Genomic DNA, 6,060 nt, shown 5'->3' with positions numbered 1-6,060 from the left:
ATGCCGCCGACGTCGCAATTGACCAAGACCGTTGCCCGTACTGGGGGAGTCTCCGTCTCCATCTCCATCTCCACTGGCTGCTCCAGCGGAGGATTGGGGGTTGGGAATTGGAGGACTCCCATTCGGACACTTGAGGCTCGGGAACTGGCATTTGCATATACTCGCACAGCAGCACGGTATATACAGTCGTCCAAGGAGCGAACTGCTAAAACTCCGCTCGAGAATAGATAATAAAATTACGAAGTGCCATTTGCCATCTCACGGATTGGTATATATTGCTCATGGACTTAATACGCGGTGCCATTGCCTTTTTAACAAAATATTTGCCAAGGCTTCGAGTCAGTTAATTACTGCTTAATATTAGGTCTCTAAATTATTTTGGTTATTCATTTAAAAAGGTAACTGTTTTCTATTAAAGAAAATAACTAGGTCATTGGAATCAAAATAATCACTAAATGATAAAAGAACATATTTATAAGTGCAATGTGATTATTAGAGTGAGATATTAAATATATGAGTGGGTCTAAAGAAAGTGTCTTTTAAATGCACCAATAAAATACATTAGTATTGTTAATAGTAGTCCCTATTTTCCTATACTAAATTTTTTTAAATATACAAATAAATGCAGGATGCTTATTTTATAAAAGTAAGTTTTTAAAAGGAACCTAACTTAGACCACGAAGAGAATAACTACCAATGTGTCTCTCCAGAACCACTGTGCCAAATCTTATCGTACATTTCGGTTACTGCTGGTCATCCGTGGATGTGGATGTGGACGTGGATGTGGATGTGGACTTGGATGTGGATGTGGACGTGGAGGTGGACGGCCAATGATGCAAAGCAGACCTACCTAGCTGCGATATATACGTGTATGTATGCGGTATATGCACATGCTTACTTCTTCCTGGGCAGAAAGTTTCGAGCGTGGCTCGCAAGGCAAGGAATGGATGCGAAAGGCTGCGAAAGGATGCGAAAGGATACGAGGGCAACGGGGAGCGGAGGGGAGGGGAGGGAAGCAACGTAGCAGCAACGTAGGAGCAGCCACATCAGATTTTGCGCCTGAACGGATGCCCGACTGGATGGCCGCTCATGTATCAAGACTGCATCCTAGCCATCTGACGACCACGCCAGGACTCGAATCGCCTCGACTCCACAGCCGACGCATTGTTGTATGTGTGTGTGCACACACACATAGGTGCGTGTGTCCGTTCGTGTTCGCATTCGCATTGGCATCAGCAGCAGAAGCAGCAGCAGCAGCAGCAGCAGCAAAAGCAAAAGCAGCAGCATCCGCATCCTGAAGACTTTCAAACGCTGGACATTAGAATTAGAACGAGAACGCACACTAGCGCATGCCTCCTCTGGAATATGCATATTCTGCGAGTATATAACTTTCATTTGCCAGAAACTCACACACACGCACACACACATGCACACGTGTGCGTAAGTTGAAGAAATTGCGCGTGCCTGCAATTACATGAGCGTGTGTGTGAGAGTGTGTGTGTGTGCAATATGCATTTGCATAAATGCATGCTGCGTATATTGTACTGCGGTGCACGAAGACATAAATAGTGGAGACTGGCGACTGGAGGCTAGAAGGAAAATCAAAAGACGAGCATACATCTCTGCGCTTGTTTGCCAATTGGCATCTCGCCTTTTTCCCCAGATATGCGCTACCGATAATTCTGAGCTAAATAATTAATACCTTAGTGACTGTCATTAGGCAAATTTCCATCATGTTGCCTTATCTCTGGCCATTGCAGCTGTGGCTGTGGCCATATTGCATTTCATGTCAGTAGATTTCATCTTAACTGAGTCTCAAGAAGTCATTCTTTAAGCACTTACCTTATGCGTAATAGAAACTATAATTAAATAGATTGAATTGTGCTGTTAATAAGACAAAACAATTATATTGAACATAAGCTATAGATTCATTCAATAGAGAAATAATAATTGCATGGAATAGGTCAATAAATTAAAATCAGATACGATTATCAATTATTGCACTTAATTAATGAAGAGTGAATAAAGAATATTATTATATATTTGAAAATATATCTTAATTGTTATTATTTGTGATTAATTTTCATATTGAAATTAAGAAATATCAAGTTAAAGTTAAGTTTGCTTATACTTACGGATTGAATAAAGATATCCTTTAACCAAGGATATCAATCCCAAAAGTTCCCTCATTACCGGCAACTAATACCTAATTGATGGCTGACAAAACAATTAATGTCAATTGGCACTTAACCGGTTTAATATAAATAATGCAGTTGGCTTTCATTCCCCTGCAGAATGCAGAAACACCTTCGCATTCAGATGCCCCAGACACATGACTTCACTTGGGAAATGCAAACGCACAGAACACTTTCCCTGAAAGCCTCATAAGTAGCAGGGCACCCACACATGCCACGATGCCAAAGTATCCACATATCCACATATCCAGCCATAAATAGCTCATTATCATTAAATTAGGAAAACAAGTTGTTTAACCCAGTGCCGGGGGCTGTTTGACTGGAATTTGCTCTATTAACACACACACACTTACACTCACGCACACACACACACACACACACACACTCGCACATGGCATGCACTCATGTGTCGGCAAGTACAATCATAAATAAACATTTGTTGCCATTATAATGAGATGAAAGTCAATGTCAATGCAGTCGGCACCTGAAACCCAGAGCGTTGTTGTACATGGTTGCACAATAATGATGCAAGTACATAATGTACTAAAGTGGGCGCACCTGCTGGGCTAAACGCATTATGGCAAGTGGGCCCATTGCATTGTCTGGTGAAAGTTTAATGAACCCGATAATCAGGCTAACTAATCCCTCAATTAGAGCGCACCGAAATGCATTATGTGGCACATATATCACACACATATAACACACATATAACTTCACATTTGACCTTCGAAGGGGGGAAATTAGCTCAACTGAAAAGTGCGCTGCTTCGTTTATCTCAAGTAAATAGGCGAAACCTAATTGAAAACTAATTTCCTCGCACGCCCAACGTGTGTGTGTGTGTGCATGGGTGTGTGTGTGTGGGAAATAAAACGCGAATTACATGCGAATGGCCACAATATGGGCAATAAAACATCGGAATCAGTTTGCTGGCAGTCTTAAGGAACAAGAGCGGCCACATCATGGCTAATAAAAATTTATTGGCGCCAGGACAGGCTCATGACCAGAGCTTGGATATAAATAAAATGGGTCGTAAAAGGGACTTTATGCTGCAGTAAACACGTCATCAACATATCAACTGGGCACAGATAAGCAGTTACCAGTATCAACTTGGCCAAGTTGGGGGCAATTAGAGTCATAAACTGGGCTCTGAACGCGGAAGAGGCGTCAACGGGCACGTCGCTATATTAGCACTTGATGGAAATGGAAATGAAAATGGCTCCGGCCATAACAATCAGCAACGCCAGGTGTACTTTCTCCGCTTTTCAGCGGTTTATCACGGCCGGATCATACTGACTACCGACTACCAACTACTGACTACTGACCGCTTCCGAATGTTACACACTTCCTTTTGATGGTCCCATAAAATCCTGACCATGAAGTGATACATGGATTGCGGCAGCTTTGCTAAACGGCTTCTCCGCTAACTGCCAGGGATTAGAATGAATATCTTGCACATGATATACAAATGTACCTCAAGAGATTAATTCTAGTTATTATTAGTATGAAGCTGTAGCCTGCAAATCGATGGATTATCAATTTCTATAAAGCACTGATAAGCGAATAAGACAATTTTTAGAATGACACATAGCTTAGACTCCACTGCACAATTAAAATCTCTTCATTTTATTTTATTGGATTTGAATATATTTATAAACTTACAAAGAGCATATACCAATATTAATTGCTAATAATTTTAATATAATAAAATACATCAGAGGGCACAGAACCAGCATCTGAGTAGAATATTTTTTGTCATATGGTCACCAGTCGCCTGCCCCATCCTCAAAACCTTCGTGGGTTATTTTTTCGTTTTTGTTTGCTATATGCCAAGACGAACTTCTAAGCGCAGAAAATGAAAAGGTGAAGGAGCATTTTTCCATCATCCTTAAATGTGTGTATCGTGCAGGACGTCGCGCAAATCACCCAAGTGAATTCACGCCATTTTTCAGCGTCCGTCGCTTTGTCCGGGCGAAGGCCCAAACTCACACACACACACTCACTCACACACATGCATGCACACACACATTACATGCTCCCCCATGAGTCCTGGTCCAGTCCTACAAGTCCTATAACGGGCTACCCCACTTAACCGTCCGGCGACCCGGCGATGCCGCCGATTCTGCTCCTCCTCCTCGTCCTGCTGCTTCTGCTGCTGATGCTGACACGTTCGCTGTCCGTCGCCGGGCGTTCGAATACAAAATAAATATCCAATATATGCCCATGTGGGTGTGTATCCTGTTTCTGGCATATATTATAAGTGGAATAGAAAAATAAATGCGCCGAGATAAAAGTTTTCCCCCCACAGCGCGTCTGCTCGCCAAAAACTCAAACCCAAACGCAAACCCAAACCCACCCACTCGACCCGCCGTCTGTCCGCATGTCCGCCGTGTCCGCTGTGTCCGTATGTCCGTATGTCCGTCCACCCATGTCCCATTGCGCCCACTCCCCGTCCGCCGTTCAATTCACCGCGGCGCAGCAGCAACATGTCAGCGGCGAACAATAACAACAAGCTGAAGAACGGAGCGCGACAAAAGGCGAAGGCCCACTTGCAAGTCGCCCCGGCCTTTGCAAAACGGACGCGTCACGAAGCACGTTTGAAATATTGAAGGAAGGACATTTAGGAATAAAATGAAAGGATCGCACACACCACACCACACTACACCACTCCACCCGTCGCGCAAACGTGTGTCCTCGCGCACACATGCAGAAAACTTGGGGGATTTTATTTCAATTTTATAATCGAAAGGTAAGGATATTTAAAACAAAATATTTAAATAAGTCATGATAACAAACGTTGATGGTGCATTTAAAGGAAACTCTGTTTTATAAGCACGGATTGTGAAAGGAGCTTACGAAGTTTTTAATTTTAAAGTTTAACAGCAAAGTTGTATACACTTAAATTAGTCTTAAAAACAAAATGCTCTTCAAGATCGCATCTTAGGATATGAAGAACTTGCAAATGCCTTGTGAAAACGAAAACTGCCAAAAATCGATTGATTTTGTAATTTGCAGTCGCCCGTCTTAGTTTTTTCGCGTGGAGGCACACTCACACACGGACAGAGTCGGCAACCCGTGTGCAAAACCCTCGCGTTGCCCCACCACCACCACCATCACCACCACCACCATCCCATCACATGTCCTGTTTGCTACGGCAAGAACCCACTTACACACAGACACCCACACACTCACACAGATGCTAACACACGTGCTTGTATGTGTATACTTCGCGTAAATATTGGGAGTCCTTGACTACGCGATGTGAATGATGCTGATAAAATACAAATTCTTGGGCCGCGGCGTTGGCCGCTAGTGTATTTACACAACTGTACTTATGCCCAGCCCAGCCGGTCACTGCCCAAGTCCGAGGCAGCCACGGATGGGATGCTCACGATGAGAATGCGAGGGGGGTGCTTGGCCAGCGGGAGGAGGGGGGGAGATTTCGGCGAAAGGACGAAAAGGAAGTCCCACCACCGCGGGGAACGACAACACGGCCCACGACCCACGGCCCACGCCTTGGCGCACAACATTGACTAGCCGCTATTACGGGGTCCCGCGACTCGGAAGTCCAAAAAGGACACTGCGCGAAAACTGGGACACCTTCTTGGGGTCAACTCAAGCAGAGATCTCAAACTCATAAGAAGTTCAAGTTCATAATTCGATGAGGAATAAATGATATACTTTTTTGTAATGCTAATAAAATCATAAATTATTATGAGTTAGAACGAAAAATGTATGGCCAAAAGATTTAGTAGTGCTCATATCATATAGCATCATATCATATCATCATCATGATTATCATATCATATTATCATAACATATTATATATCATAATATCATAACATATTATATATCACATCTGAAAACA

Source organism: Drosophila teissieri, chromosome 3R, assembly GCF_016746235.2.
Source record: "Drosophila teissieri strain GT53w chromosome 3R, Prin_Dtei_1.1, whole genome shotgun sequence".
Lineage (NCBI taxonomy): Eukaryota > Metazoa > Arthropoda > Insecta > Diptera > Drosophilidae > Drosophila > Drosophila teissieri.
Note: the sequence above shows the minus strand (reverse complement) of the source record.